General features: G+C 44.7%; 1 non-coding gene across 1 annotated transcript; it reads left to right on the top strand.

Annotated features, from left to right (window-relative positions):
- Window positions 1–4,159: 4,159 nt before the first annotated feature.
- Window positions 4,160–4,266, top strand: LOC138990080 (U6 spliceosomal RNA). The gene has a single exon (XR_011466244.1). It is a non-coding gene; the product is annotated as a U6 spliceosomal RNA (small nuclear RNA).
- Window positions 4,267–26,736: the final 22,470 nt, after the last annotated feature.

The raw sequence follows: 26,736 nt of genomic DNA, 5'->3' as shown, positions 1-26,736 counted from the left end.
CCTGCTGCTAACAGTTTTCTGCCGCCTTCCCAGAGGCCTGGAAAGGAGCGGAAAGGCTGGTGCTACCTGGTGCGTCCCTGCTCTGTGCTCTCCACTGACCACAATCACTAGGCAAGAGTCATAGAGGCCTCCAACTTTCCAGTTTTCATTTCAGACTCTGCCGCTCTAGTATTTTCAAGCACAGCCTTGCAATGCCTTGGTTTCTAACAATCTAACCACGCGCACCTGCGCTTCAGCCACCCATTCCTCTCTCCGGACCACACCCAGACTCTAGTATACAACTTCCTGTTTTATTGTGACTGCCTACTTTTCTGGTTTTCTTAAGTGTGAAAGTGAAGTCACTCAGTCGTGTCCGACTCTTTGCGACCCCATGGACCGTAGCCCACCAGGCTCCTCCGTCCATGGAATTTTCCAGGCAAGTGTACTGGAGTGGGTTGCCATTTCCTTCTCACCTGGTTTTCTTACCCTGGAATTAAAGCTGTTCTTTTACTGCTTCAGGCTCTCAATCTTTTGATATTTCCACTTGACTTTTTTTCCTTTTTAGCCCCATTCTCTTCTCTCTCTCTCTCTTTTTTTTTTTTTCCAAAAGATTTGTTTATTTTTTGGCTGTGGTAAGTCTTTGTTGCTGTGCATATGCTTTCTCTGGTTGAGGTAAGCGGGGCTACTCTAGTTGTGGCCCTGGGTTTATTGTGGTGGCTTCTCTTGTTGCGGAGCACAGGCACTAGAAGTGCTGGCTCAATAGTTGTGTTGCACAGGCTTAGTTGAGCCACGGCATGTGGAATTTTCTTGGACCAGGGATCAAACCCATCCCTAGCATTGCAAGGCAGAATCTTAACCACTGAACACCAGGGAAACTCCCCATTCTCTTCTTGACCAGTGCGTTCCCTGTTGTCAACTAAAACTTCTCTCATTAATGACCTTCAACTCTTTAGATGGTAAACTCCCAATCCTGAATCAATTGCACAACGATTCTGCACACTATCACCACCTATGTTTGATTGGCATGCAGAACACAAGGTAAAATATGCTGGAAAGATATGGAGTTAGAGCTGGGGGTTGCGCAATGGAGGGGGGATCTGTTAGAAAAATATAGTGGATTCAGCTACAGTTTGACCTCAGAGTACCATTGAGCACTTCTTATCTGATCAGCACCCTCTGTCATTCTCAGATTTCTTTAGACCTTCACCAGCTGGTGGCAACTACTTACCTATCCATAACCCCAGTAGATAACCTCACCCAATTCACAGGGGGAGTGCAGTTCACAAAATAAGAACTTCTTCCCCTTCCCACTGTGAACCCCCAAAGGAATCTGTACATATCTCTCCTATTGCCTCATGCTCTCACTCCCATCCCAGAAGAACTGAGAGGTCCTTTTTCCAGTTCAATCCCACCTCTGCTTAGGATCCCACATCACCCCATCTCAGATCAGCCTCCTTCAGCCACTTCCTTGACATTTATACTTTCAAGTACTCAGCCTTGGTTAGTCTGCTTCCCTTTGCTGAGAAACACCCCAACTCAACACTCCCTCTTGTTACCACCCAATTGTTTCTTTCGCTTCGTAGTTAAGCTTCTTAAAATAATTGTAGCTCCTCTTCCTCAGCTTTATAACCTGATTCATCTGATTGCTTAGCTTTTGATGCTGCAGGCCAGTCTCATTGCCTGTGACACTATTCTCATCTTCCCTCATGTGTCTGCTCCTCCTGGATCCCTTGTTGGATTAAGCAGTCACCATCAACCTAGTCAGTCACCCAAGATGAAATCCAGCCATCATCTAGACTTCCCATTATCTCCCATGGCCAATCAGTCACCAGTGGATTCTACGCATTAAACATTGGTCATATGCATCCCTTTTCATTCCCATGGCAACCAAACCATTCCAGGCTGCTACCCTCCCTCCTTGAGCCTCAGAGTGAATCTTGTCTCCTGATCACAAATTCATACCTCTTTCTCTCCTTTGTGCCTCTTTGTGTGTGTGTGTGTGTTAGTCGCTCAATCCAACTCTTTGCGACCCCATGGACTGTAGCCCAGGGGCTCCTCTGTCCATGGAATTCTTCTGGCAAGAATACTGGAGTGGGTTGCCATTTCCTTCTCCAAGAGGATCTTTCCAACCTGGGTATCAAACACTGTAAGTAGATTCTTTACCATCTGCACTTCTAGTTTGTATTTTTTCCTTTCTTGACTAAATTTCTAAAACTATAAAAGTAATACATACACATTGGAGAAGTTTTGGCCAATACAGAAAAGTGTAAAGAGAAAAAAATAAGGATCACTTAGAAATTTACCAGCCAGAGGTAAACACCGTTATATTATTTAGATGCTAAGTCATGTCCGACTCTTTTGCAACCCCAAGGACTGGACTTCTCTGTACATGGGATTTCCCAGGCAAGAATAATGGAGTGGGTTGCATTTCTTCCTCCAGGGGCACTTTCCCACCCAGGGATCGAACCCTGGTCTGCATTGGCAGGCAGATTCTTTAACACTGAGTCACTAGGGAAGCCTAAACATTGTTATATACATATGTATATTTTTGGCCACACGTCATATGAGAATCTTAGTTCTCTGACCAGGGATAGAGTCCACACTCCCTGCATTGGAAACGTAGAGTCTTAACTTTGGACCACCAGGGAAGTCCCAATTTTGTTATATTATGGTATATTTTCTTACTAGAGCTACAGTTCAGAGTCACAGGTGGATCATATATTACTGCTTATTGTTGCTGTGGTCACTAAGTCATGAGTCTGACTCTTTGAGACCCGCATGGACTGTAGCCCACCAGGTTCCTCTGTCCATGGGATTTCCCAGACAAGAATATTGGAGTAGGTTGCCATTTCCTCCTCCAGGGAATCTTCCCAACACAGGGATTGAACCCATGTCTCCTACATTGGCAGGCAGATTCTTTACTGCTGAGCTACTAGGGAAGTCATTCCACAGCTTCAGTTCAGTTCAGTCACTCAGCCGTGTCCGACTCTTTGCGACTGCATAGACTGCAGCACGCCAGACTTCCCTGTCCATCGCCAACTCATGGAGTTTACTCAAACTCATGTCCATTGAGTCGGTGGTGCCATCCAGCCATCTCATCCTCTGTCATGCCCTTCTCCTCCTGCCTTCAATCTTTCCCATCATCAGGGTCTTTTCCATTGAGTCAGTTCTTCGCATGAGGTGGCCAAAGTATTGGAGTTTCAGCTTCAGCATCAGTCCTTCCAATGAATATTCAGGACTGATTTCCTTTAGGATTGACTGGTTGTGTCTCCTTGCAGTCCAAGGGATTCTCAAGAGTCTTTTCCAATACCACAGTTCAAAAGCATTAATTCTTCTGTGCTCAGCTTTCTTTATAGTCCAACTCTCACATCCATACATGGCTATTGGAAAAACCATAGCTTTGACTAGACGGACCTTTTTTTTGACAAAGTAATGTCTCTGCTTTTTAATATGCTAAGTTGGTCATAACTTATCTTCCAAGGAGCAAGCATCTTTTAATTTCATTCCACAGCTTAGAGCCCTTCAAATGGTTTACCTTCAATGCTCTCATCTCTTAAAATTACTCAAATTCCTACCAAGGTATAAGTCCTGACAGGATCTGCCTCCACTATATAATTCGTGTTAGATTGAAAGCATACCACAAGTATATTTCTAGCTGCTTTGAGTTTGGATAAACCATAATTTATTTAGGTTGTCCTCAATCTGTCTGCAGAGAAGTTTCCTTTCTTTCCTGTCCCTGGAATGTCTGTACCTCATTCTTCTTGGAACAGCATTAACCTAAAGTCATCTCCTTAGGGGATCCTTTCCTGACCACTTTATCTGATATAAGGTCCTCCCCCCACCACAGGTTGTTTTTTTAAGTCTTGTTTATTTTATTAATAGAAATTCACATAAATTATTACAACCATTCCAAAATAGGATTTCAAAGAGCTGTAGAGTTTTGCCCAATCTTTGGTACAGCACTCCCAATTGAACCCACTGAACTGAACTGAACTGAACCCACTGGGTCTCTTTAAATCATGATTGATACATGCAAAGATTTTAGATACAAGGACATTTGTCACAATGTTCTTTTTAATATTTCAGATTGAAGACAACCTAAATAAATTATGGTTTATCCAAACTCAAAGCAGCTAGAAATATATTTGTGGTATGTTTTCAATAAGAAAACCAGACTTCAGTGCTCGCTTCGGCAGCACATATACTAAAATTGGAACGATACAGAGAAGATTAGCATGGCCCCTGCGCAAGGATGACACGCAAATTCGTGAAGCGTTCCATATTTAAAAAAAAAAAAAAGAAAATCAGACTTCAAATATACACTGATCCTCTTCTAAATGATGTATATATAGCGCGATGTCATTTTTGTTTTCCAGTAAAGCAAATACATAAAGACTGGATGGATAATATAGATGATTTATGTTATTTGTTCAATTTATACATCTTTATTGGGATTCTTCTGTGTCTACTGAAGATACAAGGATGAAAAAGAAAATCATGTCCTTATTCTCAAGGCCTTTACATTCTAGCGAAAAAATTGAATTGCCATTGTGGTAAGTGTTCAGAGTGTCTTGAGAGTTTATGATATGGTTAAGAAGGGCCTTTTCCACTGAGTTTTGAAATTTTCTAAGGTGAATGTGTACTGGTTTTGGAATCAGAAGGGCCCTTTTGCCTCCTGCCCTTTTGTTTGTTTCTTTTTTTTTTTTTTTTTCTTTTATGTTTAAGGAAGCTTCTCGCTGAAATAAATGGGAGGGACTTCCCTGATGGTCCAGTGGCTAAGACTGTACTCCCAATGCAGGGAGCCTTGGTTTGATCCCTGGTCAGGGAAGTAGATCCCACAAGCCACAACTAAGAATTTACATGCTGCAACTAAGACCTAGCACAGTCAAATAAAATATTTTAAAAAGAAAGAAATGGGGACTAGAAGGTGGTAAGTGGAGGGGTCCGGAGTGAAAGGGGCAGTTCTTACGGTTTGGGGCATGGGGGAGACTCCAGTATGTGTGTGAGTGTGTGTTCCGGTCTGTCCCTAAGTGGGAGTGAGGAGGAGCCCAGGTGAAGAACTAAAATCAGTTTAGGTAGAGCTGTGTCTCTTGGCCTTCATTTTCTAAAAATCAAAGGTAAAGGTAACATCACACCATTTTGTGCCTTTGTGCCGAGTAAGTTTCTACTTCTTCCTCCTCTAAAAATCAGCCAAAGAGGAAGTTCCCTGATGGGCTACTCATTAGGATTTGGCAATTTCACTGCCCCCAGTTCAATTCCTGGTGGAGGAACCGAGATCTCACAAGCTGCACCCTGCTGTGCAGCTAAAACCGACCTGCCCTTGTGAACCATTTCCTGTCCCCTTCCTTCAGGTGTGCTAGGGCCACTTTGAGTAAAATCACCTTCATGTGTGTGTTGGGGGGTGGGGCGGGTGGTGAGCACTTGTTGAGACCTACTGGATCAGAATTTCTGAGTGGTAGGGACCAAGGATCTGCATTGGAAAGAACACCCACGAGGATCCTGGCCATCATGCACAGTTGGAGACTAGCCCCACAAAGTGCTCCCAATTCATTTTGTAATTCTCCATGATTACAATGAAACTATTCCCTTTTACCAGCTTGCCACCCTTGGGAGGGAGTGAGCACAGCCCTGCACTTGGCCACCACGGAGAGTTTTGGGTGCTAATTTGTGAAATGACTGATATGTCCAAAACGAGCCCAGGTCCACACTTGCTCCTCTCACATCATGGTTTATCCCCACAGACCACTGAATTCTTCGTGAGAACCTTTCCTGCTTCAACTTTGCCAAAAAATCATATGCTAACTAAAAACCTAACAAACTCACCTGGGAAGATCTTGGGAAGAATGGGACTTAGAATGAGTAGCTGTAAGGAAAGTCAGAAAATGTGACCCTTTGAAAGCGAAGTGAGCACAATACACAGCAAGTGGATGAGTCAGCCCTTGCCGCCGGCAGCGGGGCCTCTCAAGAGTGTCACCTGTCTCCCCCCACACCCATCAAGGAGTTAAAACAAGCTCTGGAAAAGAGCTCTGGAATGTAACAGTTAATAAGGTGAATGCTCAGCAGGCAATGAGTCATAACAAAAGGCTTGTGCGGAATCCAGAAGAGGGGTGACCACAAGGATAGAAATTATAGTGTGTCTCCCACACTGTCCAAGGACAAAGATGCTCTGATTGGTCAGAGCTGTTCATTTAGAGAGAATTGTTCAAAGGACAGCCAATTCATCTTAGGAGAAATGGGTGTATATCCTGATAACAGCTCATCCACTTTCTTTTATACAAGTCTTTATGGAGCACCTCCCATGGGTCAGGGGCTATACCAGCTGCTGGAGAGGTAACAGTGGGCAACACAAGCATAGTACCTGCCCTTGAAGAGTCTCAGCATCATTTTCACTCACTCAGTTCCCAGCCTGTAATTAGGAACGATTTGTGGACTGGCCTGGTAAGGGGAGAGGACTCTGAGCAAATGATCAGAGCCAATTATTTTGCAATTAGGCCTCCTGTTCTCACATTAATAACATTCTAGTTTTGAGTCACTTATGACTCAGATGAGGGACAGGGAGGCCTGGCATGCTCAAGTCAATGGGGTCACAAAGAGTTGGACACGACTGGGCGACTGAACAACAACAATGACTCAGATGAGTGTAAAATAGCCAATTCTTCAGAGTTTGATTTCCTATGGACCTGTGGATATGCTGGACAAATATCCCTGGCCTGGTAAGCCCTGTGATGGCCAGCAGCCTGGCTTTAGTGGCTCTCAGTTCCTGCACAGCCTCAGCCCCACCCCCAGCACCGCTAGGATTGCCTGTGTACTTTCCTGCCCCAGTGGCCCACTGAGAGGTGGTTGGGAGGATTTTTAAATTCCTGGGTGTCTTGAATTCCAAAACGATGAGCCAGCAGAAGCCACTGCTTGCTGCCCACCCCACCCCCCAGCGCCCCCGGGTTGATTCAAAAGGCCAAGGGAGCAGGACCAGCTATTTGTTGTTGTTCAGTTGCTAAGTCATGTCTGATTCTTTGTGACTGCATGGACTGTACCCCGCCAGGCTCCTCTGTCCATGGGGTTCTCCAGGCAAGAATACTGGAATGGGCTGCCATTTTCTCCTCCAGGGGGATCTTCGTGGATCAGGGACTGAACCTGTGTCTCCTGCACTGGCAGGTAGATTCTTTACCACTGAGTCACTCCAGCTGATATTAAGTGAAGAATGAATGTAATAGGAATGACTTTGAACTGGCCACACCTGTGACATTGAGGGCAGCCCCCAGGTTCTTAGTTGCCTTGAGAGAAACCCTGAGGGCCCAAACCAGGATCCTTAGCTGCTGGTAATTCCTAAAAACAGCGTTTCATAGACCTGGCTCTGAGAAACATTCACTCAAGGGCAGATCCAGATTTTGGAGCCTGAGGCCTACCTGTCTGAGGGGTGACTCTTAGAAAAACAAAATTAGACACAGGGTCTTAGGGAGCCAGGGACCCTGAAGCATAAGGTTCGATAGTTTCATGGTAAACCACCTACGTGTTCATGCTAGAATATAAAAATATTGGGTGTTTCTGATTCCAAAGAATTGGAGGACTCCTGGGATGCTTAGAGGAAAGAAGAAGCCTGGGATGAAAGTGACTTAAATATTTTACCTCCTTGATCTTATTGATAAATCACACTTCCCTTTCTTCATACTCACATCTAGTTATAGATTCAAATGCTAGGCTCTTCGATACTCAAGGACAGAAATCACCTCCCATTCATCATTGAATCCCTAGTACTTCACAAATTTTTTGTTGTTGTTTTTCAGTCACTAAGCTGTGTCCAACTCTTTGCCACCCTGTGGACTGCAGCCCACCAGGCTTCTCTGTCCTCCACTATCTCCCAGAGTTTGCTCAAATTCATGTCCATTAAATTGGTGATGCTATTCAACCATCTCATCCTATGTCGTCCCCTTCTCCACCTGCTCTCAATCTTTCCTAGCATCAGTGTCTTTCCATTCAATGCGTTGACTCTTGGCATCAGGTGGCCAAAGTATTGGAATTTCAGCTTCAGCATCAGTCCTTCCAGTGAATATTCGGAACTGATTTGCTTTAGGATTGACTGGTTTGATCTCCTTGCAGCCCAGGGAACTCACAAACAGCATAAAGCAAAATACCTATTGAAGGGATGAATGGATGAGTGAATAACTGAGTGAATGAAGTCTCTCAGGCACAAAGAAATGACAAGTCCTGTTTATCTCCTACCCTTTCTTTCTTGTCTGCCTCTAGGTGGCATGGGATGAGAACCTGGGCTCTAGAGTTGAACCTGACCTTGAATCCTGATTTTGCCATATACCAGCCTTGGGCATCTCTCAGCCTCAGTTTCCTTCTCCATTTTATAATGGAGCCAATAATCCCTCTCTGCAAGGTTGGTAGAATCAGCAATAATGTTTGAAAACTGCCTGCTACATGGTGGGTCTCAATGCTAGCTGTCTTCTTATTACTTTAGGTCAAGCCTAGGCAAACAGTGGCCCCTGGGCCAAATATGTCCCCAACTTCTTTTTTTTTGGCTTCCATGGTGGCTCAGCTGGCAAAGAATCTGCCTGCAATGTGGGAGACCTGGGTTCAATCCCTGGATTGGGAGGATCCCCTGGAGAAGGGAAAGGCTACCCACTCCAGTATTCTGACCTGGAGAATTCCATGGACTGTATAGTCCACAGGGTCACAAAGAGTCGGACATGACTGAGTGACTTTCACTTCACTTCCTTTTTTGTAAATAAAGATTTATTGAAACATGGCCGTGTGTGTGTGTGTGTGTGTGTGTGTGTGTGCGCGCGCACGTGCACGCTTAGTCGTGTCCAATGCTCTGAGGCCCCATGGACTGTAGCCCACCAGCTCCTCTGTCCTTGGGACTTTCCAGGCAAGAATACTGGAGTGGGTTGCCATTTCCTCCTCCAGGGGATCTTTCCAGCCCGGGGATCAAATATGCCTCTCTTCTGTTTCCAGCATTGGCAGCTGGATCCTTTACGACTGGTGCCACCTAGGAAAGCCATGGCCATGTGTATTTGTTACATACTGTCTCTGATGGTTTTTGTGCCACCACGGAAGAGCTGAGTAGTGCTGACAGAGACTGCATGGTAAACAAAGCGTAAAATGTTGTCAATCTCTAATCTAGGCCTTCATCACTTTATTCTCAACTTGTGCTGTGCTAAATCACTTCAGTCGTGTCTGACTCTGCGATCCTATGGAGTACAGCCCTCCAGTCTCTTCTGTCCATGGGATTTCTCAGGCAAGAATACTGGAGGGGTAGCCCTTTCCTGCTCCAGGGGATCTTCCAGACCCACAGATCAAACCCGTGTCTCCTGCGTTGCAGGTGGATTCTTTACTTTCAACTGGCAGTTACCTCCTAACTGGTCTTTGCTCTTCCTCCCACTCTATTCTCTTTCTATTCTGCAGCTGGTTGTTTTCCTAATATATATAATCCTACTAAGGTTTTACTCAATGAAACCTCTGTTGCAGCCTCATTTTCTGCAACTTCTTAGTGTATTTTTAAAGTTTGTTGCCATCTGGCCGCTATGTTTCCCTGCAGCCTCTCTCTCCCTACTCCCTTCTGTGTCCTGTACAACAGCCACATCACACCTCAGTGGCTTGTGTAGCTCTGTGATTCTACACCCCACCCGCCTCCAAAATGTCTCTTTCTCTGTTTTCTGCTGCTCCTTGGCTTCATCTTACCAAGCATCTCTGTGAAACCTGTCCTGATGTCCTTTCTCTGTACTCTTAGATCAATCAGGAAAAGGTCAGTTACACTGCAGTAACAAACCCCCAAATCTCAGTGACTGAAACCTACAAAAACCAAATTGAACAAAGAATAACAAGTATACAAAGGTCCCACTCCTGAAGTGCTTGACAAATATCTATGATTTTTTTTTCCTCCCAAGAATAGAAAAAAAACAACCTAACCTTTTTTTTATCCCCCGTATAATGATCCTATTAACAGATGCTTGTCATTTTGCCTAAAACAAAGACAAAGGTAGAGGTTGTAGTTGATAAAAATTGTAAAAGGGGAATTTCATTTAAGGAAGAAAGAATGGAAAGTCTGGATAGATGAACTGTAACTAAAGAGTTGGGCTTCCCACTAGCTCAGTGGTAAGAATCCACCTGCCAATGCTGGAGACACAAGTTTGAAGGTTTGATTCTGGGTTTGGGAAGATCTTCTGGAGAAGAAAATGGCCTTGCCTGAGAAATCCCATGCACAGAGGAGCCTGAGGGGCTACAGTCTATGGGGTCACAAAGAGTCAGCTGTGACTTAGTGACTAAAGAGCAACAACAAACTAAAGAGTCATGATTAGTACCACTTTTGGCTACAGTAAAAGCTCAATAAGCACAGCATGTGGGATCATAGTTCCCCACCCAGGCAGTGAACCTTGGCAGCGCAGAGTCTTCACCACCAGACTGCCAGGAAAGTTCCTCGCATCCAGTTCTTGAGCCAGTCCTTCCCAAGGCCAGGTCATGGGGTTGAAAGAGGAGGGAGGGAGGACCCAGTATATGTCTGAACCAGCGTGTGGTTGTACTGCCATCAGGATCCTCTTCCCAGGGGGCAGAAAAACAAATCTGAGCTGCTCCAAGGGTCACGGGAGAATTTCTCCAGGACTCTCTGCTCTCTCCATTCAGAATGTCCTTGTCCTTGTCTTGCTCTCTGATACTTGGTTTCTGCCTCGTCCCTTCCTGTTATGCAGCCCACAGGGCACACCTTCATACTGGGGAGCACATTAGGAGCAGATACAGCTCTGTGAGCCCTGGGCTGTCCCTGGAGCTCTCTTGTTGCTGTTTGCCATGCCTTTGCTTAATAATCTGGCCCCAGGAGTCTCTGGCTCAGGGCCACCCACTGTGCCTATGTGTTTCTGAAATCACTTCTTGCCCTGTCCACGCACGATCCCCCATCCTTGGGCTTGGCCTTTTTTAAGGTGTTACTGTTCTGTCTTGCTCTCTTCTGTGTTTTCCCTTTGGACTCTGAACACCACCATTGGCTCCTGCCCTTGTTCTTCCAGGCAGCAGCACATCAGAACTCATGAGAAAGCCAGGCTTGGAAATCCATACTGGCCTCATCTCTGATCTACATCCAGATCTGTGCCTCATCCCGTCCCTCCCCGAATACCTCTAGACCCCAGTCTTACTCCGTATGCAGCCCTAAGAACTCTTCATGTAGAACTGGATTAAATTTACCATGCTGGGGGACTTGCCTGGTGGTCAAGTAGCTAAGACTCAGTGCTCCAACACAGAGGGCCCAGCTTCAATTCCTGCTCAGGGAATTAGATCTCACATGCCACAACTAAGACCCAGTACACATGTGTGTGGTAAGTTACCTCGGCCGTGTCTGACTCTTTGAGACCCTATGGACTGTAGCTCAGCAGTGTCCTATGTCTATGGGATTTCCCAGGCAAGACTACTCAAGCGGGTTGCCATGCCCTCTTCCAGGGGATCTTCCTGACCCCAGAGATTGAACCCACATCTCTTATGTCTACTGCATTTGCAGGCTGGTTCTTTACCACTAGCGCCACCTGGGAAGCCCCAAGATCCAGTATAGTTAAATAAATAAATGTGAATATTGATTTTAAAACATCAGTCAGTTCAGTCGCTCAGTCGTGTCCAACTCTTTGCAACCCCATGAATCGCAGCACACCAGGCCTCCCTGTCCATCACCAACTCCCGGAGTTCACTCAGACTCACGCCCATCGAGTTGGTGATGCCATCCAGCCAACTCATCCTCTGTCATCCCCTTCTCCTCCTGCCCCCAATCCCTCCCAGCATCAGAGTCTTGTCCAATGAGTCAACTCTTCTCATGAGGTGGCCAAAGTACTGGAGTTTCAGCTTTAGCATCATTCCTTCCAAAGAAATCCCAGGGCTGATCTCCTTCAGAATGGACTGGTTGGATCTCCCTGCAGTCCAAGGGACTCTCAAGAGTCTTCTCCATAGCTTTTAGCTGACCATCCATAATGCAGTTGATGGATGCTCTTGCAGGCCTTCAGAGCCAGCGCTGAGCATAGTACCAACAGTTATTGTATGACAGACTTATGCACAGATTGCAAGGACTCTGAAAAGGTGGTTCAACATATTGAATCTAATTCTGCCTGTTTTCTTTCAAGTCAGGTTCTGCCTCTGATCCTGTGCAGAACTCTTTTGAGAAGCACTGCCTGGTGGGGCGGATAGGGAAGAAAAGGGGCAAGAGAGTTGATGGAAGGCAAGACTACGAAGTGGAACATAGGTCTTCTGTTTCTGTTGGCCCATCTTAGCAGTAGTTTTATTATGGCTCATTTTTTTTTTTAATAGGGCTCTGGTTTGTTTTCTTATTCCCCATTCATTTAGTGAACAATTGCAACATGCCAGGCATTGTTATAGGTACTGGAAAAATAGCCATAAACAAAGGCCCAGCTTCTGTGGGGCTTACATTTTGCTTGGGTTCTCTCTTATTAACATATTTTATTCTCCTGAGAGTCTTAGCTGGCCCAGACTTCTTCCTCCATGATAGGAATGAAAGGAACCCATGGAAAACATTGCCTATTCTAGATCCATACTGAAAAGAGAGTTGTGTTGAGTGGAATTTGGAGTTCCTCCTCTGGGGGAATTCATTTTGTATTTTGTAAGAGAGAGGAATAACAGAAAAGTCAATAACCCCTTCTCTCCTATTAGTCATCAGAATATCCAAATGCATAATGAATTATTGTCACAGACGAAGAACCTGAGGCTAAGAGGTTAACTGATTTTCCAGTTTAGGTGGGACTCAAGATTTAAACTTCACATCCCTTGCTTTATTTCCTTCTTTTATAAATTGGGAGTTATTTGCTCAAATGCAAATACATTTAGTGGCATTAGTTGTTGGCCATTGACTTGATGCTGGTGGTTGGAACTTCTGGCTAATAAATTTTATACTTTCAGATACTCATCTTTAAGGAATGTGACATAGCTTAGTAGTTCCCAAATGCTAGTCCATGGGCCAGTGATGGTGTATGGCAGAGTTGTCACCAATCTCAGCAAAATGCAAAATAAAGTTAAGTTAAATGCTGTCTCTTTCATAATCTGTCTGCCCAAATTTCCACTATGAAATGATCGTGTTAGTAGGAGGTAGTTAGGTTTTTGTTTGTTTGTTTGTTTTAAAATGTTACTTTACAAAAAAAAAAGTTGGCCAGTCAAAAAAAAAAAAAAAAAAAAAGTCTTCTCAACACCACAATTCAAAAGCATCAATTCTTCGGTGCTCAGCCTTCTTCACATTCCAACTCTCACATCCATACATGACCACAGGAAAAACCATAGCCTTGACTAGACAGACCTTTGTTGGCAAAGTAATGTCTCTGCTTTTGAATATGCTATCTAGGTTGGTCATAACTTTCCTTCCAAGGAGTAAGCGTCTTTTGATTTCATGGCTGCAGTCACCATCTGCAGTGATTTTGGAGCCCCAAAAAATAAAGTCTGACACTATTTCCACTGTTTCCCCATCTATTTCCCATGAAGTGATGGAACTGGATGCCATGATCTTCGTTTTCTGAATGTTGAGTTTTAAGCCAACTTTTTCACTCTCCACTTTCACTTTCATCAAGAGGCTTTTTAGTTCCTCTTCACCTTCTGCCATAAGGGTGGTGTCATCTGCATATCTGAGGTTATTGATATTTCTCCCAGCAATCTTGATTCCAGCTTGTGTTTCTTCCAGTCCAGCATTTCTCATGATGTACTCTGCATGTCAGTTAAATAAGCAGGGTGACAATATACAGCCTTGACGTATTCCTTTTCCTATTTGGAACCAGTCTGTTGTTCCATGTCCAGTTCTAACTGTTGCTTCCTGACCTGCATACAGATTTCTCAAGAGGCAGGTCAGGTGGTCTGGTATTCCCATCTCTTTCAGAATTTTCCACAGTTTATTGTGATCCACACAGTCAAAGGCTTTGGCATAGTCAATAAAGCAGAAATAGATGTTTTTCTGGAACTCTCTTGCTTTTTCCATGATCCAGCGGATGTTGGCAATTTGATCTCTGGTTCCTCAAGGCAAAATGGCAGTCTGAGGAGGCCTTACAAATAGCTGAGAAAAGAAGAGACACAAAAGGCAAAGGAGAAAAGGAAAGATTTACCTGTCTGAATGCAGAGTTCCAAAGAGTAGCAAGGAGAAATAAGAAAGCCTTCCTGAGTGAACAATGCAAAGAAATAGAGGAAACAATAGAATGGGAAAGACTAGAGCTCTCTTCAAGAAAATTAGAGCTATCAAGGGAAGATTTCATGCAAAAATGGGCACAGTAAAGGACAGAAAAGGTATGGACCTAACAGAAGCAGAAGATATTAAGAAGAGGTAGCAAGAATACACAGAACTACACAAAAAGGATCTTAATGCCTCAGAAAACCACGATGGTATGATCACTCACCTAGAGCTGGGTATCTTGGAGTGTGAAGTCAAGTGGGCCTTAGCAAGCATCACTATGAACAAAACTAGTGGAGATGATGGAATTCCAGCTGAGCTGTTTCAAATCCTAAGTGTGAATGCCAGCCTGCAGCACTCCAGGCTTCTCTGTCCTTCTCTGTGCTTTGCTATTTCCTGGAGTTTGCTCAGACTCCTGTTAATTATGATTAACAGTGATGTTACCTAACCGTCTAACCAGGTTGTTGTTATTATCATCGTATAATTAAACTAGGCATGGCTTGACCCCAGAAGAGGAAGACCTACATGGCAGTTAATAATCCTGGAACTTCCTTGGTAGTCCAGTGGTTAAGAATCCACCTTCCAATACAGGGGACACGGGTTCAATTTCTGGTTAGGGAGTTAAGATCCCACATGCCATAACTGGAGAGAAGCCTGCCCACTGCAACAAAGATCCCAAGTGCCCCCCAAAATAAATTAATTAATTAAAAAAATAATAATCTGGGCTTCCCTGCTGGCTCAATGGTAAAGAGTCTGCCTGCCAATGCAGGAGACACGGGTTTGATCCCTGATCTGGGAAGATCCAACATGCCTCGGAGCAACTAAGTCCATGTGCCACAACTATTGAACCTGTGCTCTAGAGCCCAGGAGCTGCAACTCCTGAAGCCCATGTGCCATACAGCCCGGGTTCTGCAACAAGAGAAGCCACTGCAATGAGATGCCTGTGCACTGCAACTGGAGAGTAGCCCCAGCTTACAGAAACTAGAGAAAAATCCAATGCAGCAACGATGACCCAGCACAGCCAGAAATAAATAAATAAATAAAAATTAAAAAAATAGTAATAGTCTTATTGTGGGAACTCCCTGGCAGTCCAGTGGTTAGGACTCGGAGTTTTCATTGTTGGGGCCCGAGGTTCAGTCCCTGGTCAGGGAAATAAGATCTTCAAGCGTTGCATCTCAGCCAAAAAAGCCTACTGTCCAGGTAGTTGGACATCCCCTTACCCCTGTCATGTTGCCTCAAACTCTGTTCCATGCATTTGGATTGTAGACTCACCTTGACCTTTCACAAACCAAGTGCTCTCTCTTGGTCTGTTTCTTCCGCTTTGCTCTCAGCTTGTAATGAATGACCCTTTTATCCAATCCTGTACCCCTATGAAGTCATCTCTCCTCTTCCTCACTACAGACGATCCTCCGTCTGGACAAAGACTGAAGGTTCTTAATTGTCCTTCCCCTAATGACCCTGGACAGTGTGAGGAGCTGGTGACTTGGAGAGCACCTAACATCCCCTGGCTTCTTTCACTGTAAATAGACTGTGGGCAAGAGGTGTCTCTTAGGCAGGAATCTGGACTCCAGTGAACACAGGCCTTGAAATAGGAAGACAGGAGGAATGGGTTTCGGGTTGTCAGGAGTTGCTGAGGCATTGCTGACAGATTCCAGGAACGGAGAAAGACCACTATTGAGGCCACATGGCCACTGGGGAAAGTCAGCCTGGATGTGAGCTGGGAATAATTGAGAAGGAAGAGGAACTTCCCCTGTGGTCCAGTGGTTAAGACTCAGTGCTTCTAATGTAGGGTTGCAGGTTCAAAAAGAGAGAGAGAGAAGGAGGAGAACCTTCACCAAAGGGAAGAGCAAACCTGAAAGAGAACACATGGAGCTTCCTCAGGACCTGGTTCTGTGCCTGGACCACAAGTGCGATGCAGAATGGATGGATGAATGGGCTCAAGGGAGAGAAGGAAAGATAAAACACAAAAGAACATATCCAACAAATCAAATAAGTAAATGAGTCATAGCAAGATCTGGTTTCCAGTAACCTGGGACCTTCCTTCCCTGCCTCCCTCCTCCTCTCCATCTCCCTCTCCCCCCTCAATCTCTCTCTTTCTTTTTTTTACGTATTTTTTTTTCTCTTTCTTTTTTTTAAATTGACCTTGTTCATATGTTAGAATCATGTTTATTTATTTTTTTAAATTTATTTTGGCTATGCCACATGGCATGTGGGGTCTTAGTTCCTTGATCAAGGAACAGACCCAGGCCCCCTGGTTTGGAAGCACAGAGTCTTATCCACTGGGCTGCCAGGGAAGTCCCTCTGTCTCTTTCTTTAATGAGATTATTTCCCATCCTGGAGTGGCTCTAACTTTGTCCCCACCAGAGTGGCAGCCTGGCTGAGTAGGGCGCTGTGTACAGGAAGAAAGCCAGAGGGCTGGGTCTGATGTGTGTGACGTGGGGCCCACAGCGGGGAGAACCAGAGGCTGAATCAGGCCCCTTTAGTAGTAGGGCTGAGCAGAGAGCTTGGTTTCATAAAGGAACTAGCAGGATTAGCTGGACTGAAGCTTCAGGTGGAATGTACCAAAATTCTCTCTTGCACAGGGAGACCTTTGGCATGAACAGTTATGGCAAATCCACAGTGAAGTCTATTGATATAACAATGTGCAGCTGTTAAAATATTTCCTTCACATACCAAGAAGTTTACCATTTTAAAGGGTGAACCTACTAGTTTTTACTTATTCACAGAATTGTGCAACCATCTCCACTACCCAATTCTAGAATAGTTCATCACCCTGAGTCTATTAGCAGTCACTCTAAATTCCCCCTCCCCTCAGCCCCTGGCTATCCGTAATTTAGTTCCAGTCCCTGGATTTGCCTATTCTGGATATTTCATAGAAATTGAATCATACAATATGTGTGGGGCCTTTTATGTCTGTTCTTTCACTTAGCACAGTGTTTTTATGTCTTATCCATGTTGTAGCATTTATCAGGACTTTTGTTTCTCTTTATGGCTGAATAATATTCTGTTATGTGGATATATCGGAGAAGGCAATGGCACCCCACTCCAGTAATCTTGCCTAGAAAATCCCATGGATGGAGGAGCCTGGAAGGCTGCAGTCCATGGGGTCGCTGAGGGTCGGACACAACTGAGAGACTTCATTTTCACTTTTTACTTTCATGCATTGGAGAAGGAAATGGCAACCCACTCCAGTGTTCTTGCCTGGAGAATCCCAGGGATGGGGGAGCCTGGTGGGCTGCCGTCTATGGGGTCGTACAGAGTCGGACACGACTGAAGTGACTTAGCAGCATGTGGATATATCACATTTTGTTTACCCATTTATACGTTGTTAGATGTTTGTGTTGCTTCCACCTTTTGGCTACTTGAATAATGCTACTATGAACTTTTGTGTACAAGTTGTTGTGTGGACACATTTTTATGTCTCGAGTGTATACCCAGGAGTAGGCTTTCTAGGTCATTTATGGTAGGTAGTTCTAGGTTTATCTTTTTGGGGAAGTATCGAACTGTTTTCCACAGTGGCTGCACAATTTAATGTTCCTGTCATCAGTATATGAGGGTTCCAGTGTCCACACATTCTTACCAACACTTGTCATTGTGCATCCTTTTACTAGAGCTATCCTAGTGAGTGTAAAGCTATACCTCACTGTGTCTTTGATTTGTACTTCTTTAATTGCCAGTGCTTTTGAGCATCTTTTCATACATTTATTGGCTGTTAGTATATCATCTGTGGGGAGATACCTATAACAATGTATAACTTTAACTCTGCTGCTGCTAAGTCGCTTCAGTTGTGTCCGACTCTGTGCGACCCCATAGACGGCAGCCCACCAGGCTGCCCCATCCCTGGGATTCTCCAGGCAAGAACACTGGAGTGGGTTGCCATTTCCTTCTCCAATGCATGAAAGTGAAAAGTGAAAATGAAGTCACTCAGTGGTGTCCGACTCTTTGCGACCCCATGGACTGCAGCCTTCCAGGCTCCTCCGTCCATGGGATTTTCCAGCACACATATATTTATATTCCCCAGTACAGTCTGAAACTGTGCACAACTTCTGATAATTGCTTCATTGGCAGTCCGAGGGGAAGGGATTATCCCTGAGGCTTCTTGGAAGAAAGAGGAGTTTTGTGTGGGTCAATATTTTTCCTCAAGTTTGCTTTTCTTGGCTGTCAGGTGGCATATTACTGGGGGGATTAAATTTGGAGTTAATACGGATAGTGTGATATTCAGCAGCTCACACTGATCAGTGATACCAGTTATTGATGAATAAGGCCTGCCACAAAATTAAAAGATGCTTGCTCCTTGGAAGAAAAGCCATGAAAAACCTAGACAGCATATTAAAAAGCAGAGACGTCACTTTCCTGACAAAGTTCTGTATAGTCAAAGCTATGATTTTTCCAGTAGTCATGTGCAGATGTGAGAGCTGAATCATAAAGAAGACTGAGTGCCAAAGGACTGATGCTTTTGAATTGTGGTGCTGGAGAAGACTCTCAAGAGTCTCTTGGACTGCAAGATCAAACCAACAATCCTAAAGGAAATCAATTCCAAATATTCATTAGAAGGAATTTTCCTGAAGCTGAAGCTCCAATACTTTGGCCACTTGATGTGAAGAGCCAACTAATTGGAAAAGACCCTGATGCAGGGAAAGATTGAGGGCAGGAGGAGAAGGAGGTGACAGAGGATGAGATGGTTGGATAGCATCACTGACTCAATGGACATGAGTTTGAGCAAACTCCTTGAGATAGTGAGGCACAGGGAAGCCTGGCTTGCTTCAGTCCATGGGGGTCACAAAGAATTGGACACAACTTAGTGACTAGATAACTAACAACAGCAAGGTCTGTGTCTGTTCTGGTTGGTTGATGTCCATGCCATAATGGTTATTTAATATTTGGAACACCATGCCTGTATATAGAGTATTCAGCTTGCATGTCTAGTGTAAGGTTGGTAATTGTTAACTTTCTTTTTCTTTCCTTCTTTTTTTGGGCTCTATTATGTTCCATCATCTCCAAGAGTAGGCCAGAGTTCCATCATCTCCAAGAGTTGCTAGTATCTCTTTTTCATTGTCTTATATCCCTGAGTTTTCACCTAATCCTGGCCCCTGGAGGGTGCTTTGATGCTTTTTGGTGAGTGTTCTGGTTCTTTTTCATGAAAACAAGATCTCAAGGACTTTGGCAATTATTCCTGTCTGTCAACTCAGAGACCCTTTATTATTATTATTTATCATTATTATTATTAGCCATGCTGCGTGGCTTGCAGGATCTTCGTTCCCTGACCAGGAATAGAACGAGTGCTCTCTGCAGTGGCATGGAGCCCTAACCCCTGGGCCACCAAGGAATTCCTTGGCACACTTTTTCTGCAAAGGACCAGATAGCAATGTTTTAGGCTTTGGGGGCCATAGAGTCTCTGATGCAACTGTTCATCTCAGCAACTGTAGTGCAAAGCCCGCCACAAACAATATGTAAATGAATGGGCTTGCCTGTATGCCAGTAAAGCTTTATTTAGGTGCTGGGCTGTCTTTGCCTGGAGTCCATGGTTTGCTGACAGTCTGATATGATATGTGGCTATGTGCTATTAAAAAAAATCAAATAGATTTTTTAGGTGTTTTACCAAAGATTTACATCAAGTTACTTAAATATATACATGTATATTTTTGTGGGGAGAAGGGATAAAATTGCACACACCTTTGTGTGGGTCAGAAAGTCTCCAAGACACACACCCAACTGTTAAAATTTGTCACACCTGGTGATTAGGACTGGGGAAGTGGGAGGTTAAAACAGACGAGCTCTTTTCCTGACTTTATGTATTTATTTATTTATTTTTGGCTGCACCTCCTGGCATACAGGATCTTAGTTCCCTGACCAAGGGTCGAACCCATGCCCCCTGCAGTGGAAGCTCAGCTCTTAACCCCTGGACTGTCAGGAAAGGCCCTCTTGACTTTGTTGAAACTTGTGGACTGAGAGAGCTTTGCTTTTGTAATTAAGTAAAATTCAATGGGGATTTTTTTTAAAACAAAATAATTTTACTAGTCTTAGTCATAATGCAAATACATTTGTATGCTACATAAAATAGAACACATTTCATAACTGTATTAACCACACAATCTCCATTACGCAGTATGTCTAAGGCATGGCATCTCATGGTTATACATGAGAGTCTACAGGGATCCATGGAGAAAGAGGAGGCAGGCTGGTTGAGAAGACAGATCAGAACCTTTGTAGGAAGGCACCAGTCTGTGTCTGGAGCCAGGTGGTGAGGCAGGGCTGAAGACCGAGGTGTCAGCCTCAGCTCAGGCCTCCTTTAGTCAGCACGACACCCCCCGCCTCCCCCTGACATCGAACCTTTTCTAGGTCTAAATAGTCTCAGGGATGTTCCAGCAGCTTCTGCTTTCTGGGTCATCAGCTGCACATTCACTGGTCAGAAGCCCTCGTTTGTTTCCTCATTCGCTGAAGAACTGCTGTGGGCCAGCCAGTGGGTGCAGAAGGTCTTATACCCCTGCAGTTGGAGCAGGAAGGAGAACTCGTGAATGAGTGAGGTTCGCAGTCCTGGAATACGTGCACTCCAGAGGTGAGCTCGAGTGGGAGGGGATCTGTGTGTAAGACGTCACGTCTGAGTCACAGCTGAGTCACTCTGAAGGGTGGATAGGGGTTCGCCACATCAACCAAGGCAGGGCAGGAAATTCCAGGCAGACAGAAGAGCAGAGGTGAAGGTCCAGAGACAGGAAATACTGTCAAGGGCACCCTGAGAACTTTATGAACAGAGGTGAGGCTGAGAGGAGGCCATAGATCAGGAAGGGGAACTAGCAGAGTGTTGCGAGCAGAGGAGACAGGAAGTCAAATTGAGCTTCAGAGAGATTTTCTGGTGGAAGACAATGGGTGCGGAGATCCATTAATGATATCTTGTCCATGCTGCCTTTACCTCTGGTTCATTATCAAAGCTGCCTACTCTACTCACTATCTCCCCTTCCCTTCTCTTGGCATAGCCAATTCTCCTTTAAAATTTTAAAATGCAGGCATCATCCTACTAAGAAAAGTTCACTGAAGGATTTCCCTGGTGGTCTAGTGGCTAAGACTCTGCACTCCCAGTGGAGGGGGCCTGGGTTTGATCCCTGGTCAGGGAACTAAATCCTTCATTCTGCAACCACAAAGATCCTTCATACCACAACTAGGACCCAACACAGCCAAAAATAAATAAATAAGTAATTTAAAAAGAAAAGAAACGTTCACTGATATTCCCATCACTCCCAGCTGGCCTCCTGCTCTGGGCTACATGAGGCCATAAGCATTTCTTTGTTTCTGCATGAAACTCATTGCTTTATGGTTGTATTTTTGTTCTTAAATCTTCCTAAGACAATGGCACCCCACTCCAGTACTCTTGCCTGGAAAATCCCATGAACGGAGGAGCTTAGTAGGCTGCAGTCCATGGGGTCGCTAAGAGTCAGACACGACTGAGCGACTTCACTTTCACTTTCACTTTTCACTTTCATGCATTGGAGAAGGAAATGGCAACCCACTCCAGTGTTCTTGCCTGGAGAATCCCACGGACGGGGCAGCCTGGTGGGCTGCCGTCTATGGGGTCGCACAGAGTTGGACACGACTGAAGTGACTTAGCAGCAGCAGCAAGGCAGGGGCCAGTCTCATTAGTCTTTGGTTTCCAATCCCTGGCATAAAACCTGGCACAGAAAAGGTAATTAGTAAATATTGAACTGGATAAGTAAATTGATGAATAAAAGGTAAAGATAGGAGATGACAGCTATTTGGGAGGTTGAATCAGGATAACTTGACAAGTTCTTATGCAGAGTTTGCAGTAAGGGTGGGCAGTGTGGTGTGGCATCATGCCAGGTTTTCTGGTTTGGGAGTTGGGGATGCCTGAGCTGTTTTTCCTTAGGATTCTCTGACATCAGTGTGTGGGTGTTTTCCTCACAATAGCCAATTCTCCAGCTCTCCAGACACCAGCTGGGTGTCCAACGATTCAATTCAATTCTGATACTACTTACCTGGATTTAGTCAGATCCCACAAGTTAAGGCTTCAGTCCTGCAAGCATGCCTCTACTTCAGATGCCAGTAGCAAGGCCCAGGTTCCCAAGTGTACATCTGACCAACCAGCTGTACATCGGGGCTTTCTACACCACCCACCCCATTCAGGTTCAGCAATTTGTTAGAGTGGCTCATAGAGCTCAGAGAAACACTTTACTTGTCTTCACCAGTTTATTATAAAGGATGTGACTCAGCAACAGCCAAATAGAGGGGTTTTGATATTTAAATGTTAATCTCTCTAGGGAAATACAGATGCAAAGACAAAACCCTTGAACATGGGGAAGTTGTAGAGTCAAGAAATCTCTTAAGGTTAATACAGCTTTAGTCCTTATTCTACAGCTTCCAATTCTTCCTAGATGGAAGCTAGGAGCCCAGTTTATTTATTTCTTCACTCATCTAATAAACATTTATTGATCACCTGCTCAGGACCAAACCCTGGAGCCACAAAGGTGGATAAGGCCCAATTTTAGCTCTGGTGGGGTTCACAGGCCAGAGTTGGGGAGACTGACCCAATCTGGCATTTGATGTCTGCGAATTTCCAGGCATAAAGGAAGAGTTTAGGAAGGAAGGAATCCCTGTTCCCCTGGGGCTGAGCTGCCTGGGCAGGTTCTCAGCACAGTGGGGTTGAAATTATCTCAATTCCTGCCTGGAACATGTGCTCTAAATTGCAAGTGGGGGTTAAAGTTGGCATGGATTTTGTGTAGGTAAATTTGACAGTAAGGAGCAAAAATTTTCCCAGAGTTTTCCTTCCGGGAATGTACCTTTCTTTGTATGCATAAGAAGTTACCTATGCACAGGTTTTTTTCACTGTAACACTGTCAGTAATAACAAAGACTGAAAATAATCTTAATGTTCAACATGAATAAAAGAGATGGTGCAACCACACAAAGGAATCCTATGCAACTATAAAATCGAAGAGGAACTGTATTTGTGCTGATTGGGAACATTCTTCATGACACACTGAGAAGTGAAAAAGCAAGTGTCTGAACTGTGTTATAATAAGCTACCCTTTAAGAAAAAATATATATATTTAAGTATATTAAGATAAATCATATATATATGTGTGTGTGTGTGTCTTGTATATGTATAAACTAGTTCTGGGAGGAAACAAAAGAAACAGTTCTTTTGGGAAGAGGAACTGGGACAGTGAGAGGGAAGTTTCAGTGTGTACTTTTTTTTTAAGATTTATTTATGAGTTTTTGGCTGTGCTGGGTCTTCGTTGCTGCACGTCGGCTTTCCATAGTTGCAGCAAGTGGGGGCTACATTTTGTTGCAACGCACTGGCTTCTCACTGAGGTGCTTCTCTTGTTGCAAGGCACAGGCTCTAGAGCACAGGCTTAGTAGTTGTGGCTCATGGGCTTGGTTGCTCCGGAGCATGTGGGATCTTCCGGGACCGACAGGGGAATCAAACCAGTGTTCCTTGCATTACAAGGCGGATTCTTAACCACTGGACCACCAAGGAAGCCCGCAGTGTGTACTTTCATCACTTAAAGTTTCAATATATTATCTATTTTCCTTTTTTTTAAAAGACACCCCTCTCCTTCTTTTCCTAAGGTGAGGAGGGGGAGGGGGATGGCAATTTGTGTCTCTGGGAGGGTGAGCTATTGCTCTGGGTAAGTCTGTTGCAGAAAGGCCACCTGGGGCATCTTTCTTCACGAGGACTTAGCCTGAACTTTCAGTGTTACCGTAGCTGCTCAGTCTAATGTCAGCTTTCATTTCCTGTTCCACACCCTATAAAAGGCTCTGTGCTTTCACAAGCCTCAGGGTTTGGTCTGTATCACGTCCTGAGTCTCCGATCTCAGGGGCCCCTGGCTGGTTCCAGCTGCTGGCAGCTGTGTGGACAATCGAGCATCTTAGGCTTATTGCTCCCCAGCTGTTTGAACTCAGCTCCCTGTGTCCTTGCTGTGGGGCTGTTCCCGCTGTCAAATCTTCCTGCTCTGATGAGGAAAGTCCCCTTTTAAGCCACGTGCTTAAAACTGAAACCAAAGTGTAACGGCCACAGGTCACCACCAGGGCAGGGTCTCAGTGTGTCAGTCGCTTCATGGTGTCTTGACTGTTTGTGATCGATCCCACAGACTATATAGCCCACCAGGCTCCTCTGTCCATGGAATTCTCCAGGCAAGAATACTGGAATGGGTTGCCATTCCCTTTTCCAGGGGATCTTCCTGACCCAGGGATCGAACCCAGGTCTCCTGCATTGCAGGAAGTTTCTTTACCAGCTGAACCACCAGGGAAGCCCTGGGTGGAAGTCTCAAGTACCCTCTAAACCTCACTGATGTCCTGTTGTGGTAGCACACTCAAGCCCAAGGTGGCTTGAGGAAACCTGTTCCCGGTAGTTTTGAAATCTAGACTTGTTTTCCCTCCAGGGAGGAATTTTGTCCCTTGCCTCTCTCCCCACTAAGCCTTTTCTTTACTGATTCACATTTTAAATTTAGCCAAGAATCGGAGAGCATTTTTTAAATTTGACTTTAAAAATATCAGATGGTAAAGAATCTGCTTGAAGTGCAGGAGACCTGGGTTTGATCCCTGGATCAGGAAGATCCTCTGGAGAAGGGAATGGCAACCCAGTTCAGTATTCTGGCCTGGGGAATCCCATGGAACCTGGTGGGCTACAGTCCGTGGGGTTGCAAAGAGTCAGACATGACCCAGTGATTAACACTGTGTGGCAGATATTTGCCTAGAAAATATGTAGAGTTTTAAATATGAATATTAAGGATATTTTAGGGTTTCATGGTCTAAATGCCTCGCAGCATGTGGGATCCTCACGGACCAGGGATCGAACCCATATCCCCTGCATTAGCAGATGGATTCTTAACCATTGGACCACCACGGAAGCCCCAACAATGGAAATTTATGTCTCACCATTCTGGGAGGCTGGAAAGTACAAGTTCATTGAGCCGGCAGATTCAGGGTTTATTGAGGACTTGCTTCCTGGTTCATAGATACCTGTCTTCTTGCTGTGTACTTATATGGCTGGGGAGCTCTGTGGGGTGTCTTTTATATGGCACTAAATCTGATTCATGAGGGCTCCATCCTCATGATCCAATCACCTCCCAAAGGCCCCTACCTGCTAATATCATCACCTTGGGGTTTCAGATTTCAACCTATGAATTGGGAGGGACACAAACATTCAGACCACAGAAACCTTATACCGGGCAAGTTCCCAGTGCCCTATGAAACCAAAAACTATTTTATGAATATGGCGTCTCAAACAGAGATCAGCCCTAGATTTGAATGTTTTAATTTTTGTTTTGGTTGATTTTATTATTTAATCTGTGTCTCTACCTTTCAGCATTTCAAAATTATTTAAAATTGTTTATGCCTTTTAAGATTGCTTCTCCCGCCCCCATCCCATTTACTGTTTTTAGTAACACTTATATTGAGACAAAATTCACACACCCTCCAAATTTGCCTGTTTAGATCGTACAACTCACGGCTTTTAATAGATTCACAGAGTTGGGCAACCACCACAATCAGAAAGTTTTCATCATTTCCAAAAGAAACATAGCCAGCAGAACTCCACTGAAGAATACTGGAGTGGGTAGTCATTTACTTTTGCTCCCCAGGAGAAAGGTTCCCCAGCCCCAGGCACCACTTTCATTTCCTACAGATAGATCTGTGTATTATGTCGTTCCATGTAAATGGAATTATGCCATACATGGCTTTTGTCTTAAGCTTAATATCTTCAAGTTTCATCAGTGTTGTGACATGCGTCAGTACACTGTTCCTTTTTATTGCTGAATAACAGTTTGTTGTATGGACATACTATATATGTATTTTTGGCTGCACCTAGACTGCAGCCATGAAATTAAAGGATGCTTACTCCTTGGAAGAAAAGTTATGACCAACCTAGATAGCATATTCAAAAGCAGAGACATTACTTTGCCAACAAAGGTTCGTCTAGTCAAGGCTATGGTATTACCAGTGGTCATATATGGATGTGAGAGTTCGACTGTGAAGAAAGCTGAGCACCGAAGAATTGATGCTTTTGAACTGTGGTGTTGGAGAAGACTCTTGAGAGTCCCTTGGACTGCAAGGAGATCCAACCAGTCCATTCTGAAGGAGATCAGCCCTGGGATTTCTTTGGAAGGAATGATGCTAAAGCTGAAACTCCAGTACTTTGGCCACCTGATGCGAAGAGTTGACTCATTGGAAAAGACTCTGATGCTGGGAGGGATTGGGGGCAGGAGGAGAAGGGGACGACAGAGGATGAGATGGCTGGATGGCATCACTGACTTGATGGATGTGAGTCTGAGTGAGCTCCAGGAGTTGGTGATGGACAGGGAGACCTAGCATGCTGCGATTCATGGGGTCGCAAAGAGTCGGACAAGACTGAGCAACTGAACTGAACTGAACTGAGTGGCATGTGGCGGAGAAGGCAATGGCACCCCACTCCAGTACTCTTGCCTGGAAAATCCCATGGGTGGAGGAGCCTGGTAGGCTGCAATCCATGGGGTCATGAAGAGTCAGACACGACTAAGCGACTTCACTTTCACTTTCCACTTTCATGCATTGGAGAAGGAAATGGCAACCCACTCCAGTGTTCTTGCCTGGAGAATCCCAGGGATGGGGGAGCCTGGTGGGCTGCTGTCTCTGGGGTCG

The sequence above is a fragment of the Bos mutus genome, chromosome 11 (assembly GCF_027580195.1).
Source record: "Bos mutus isolate GX-2022 chromosome 11, NWIPB_WYAK_1.1, whole genome shotgun sequence".
NCBI classification, from domain to species: Eukaryota; Metazoa; Chordata; class Mammalia; order Artiodactyla; family Bovidae; genus Bos; species Bos mutus.
This window is presented reverse-complemented; position numbering and strand designations above follow the sequence as displayed.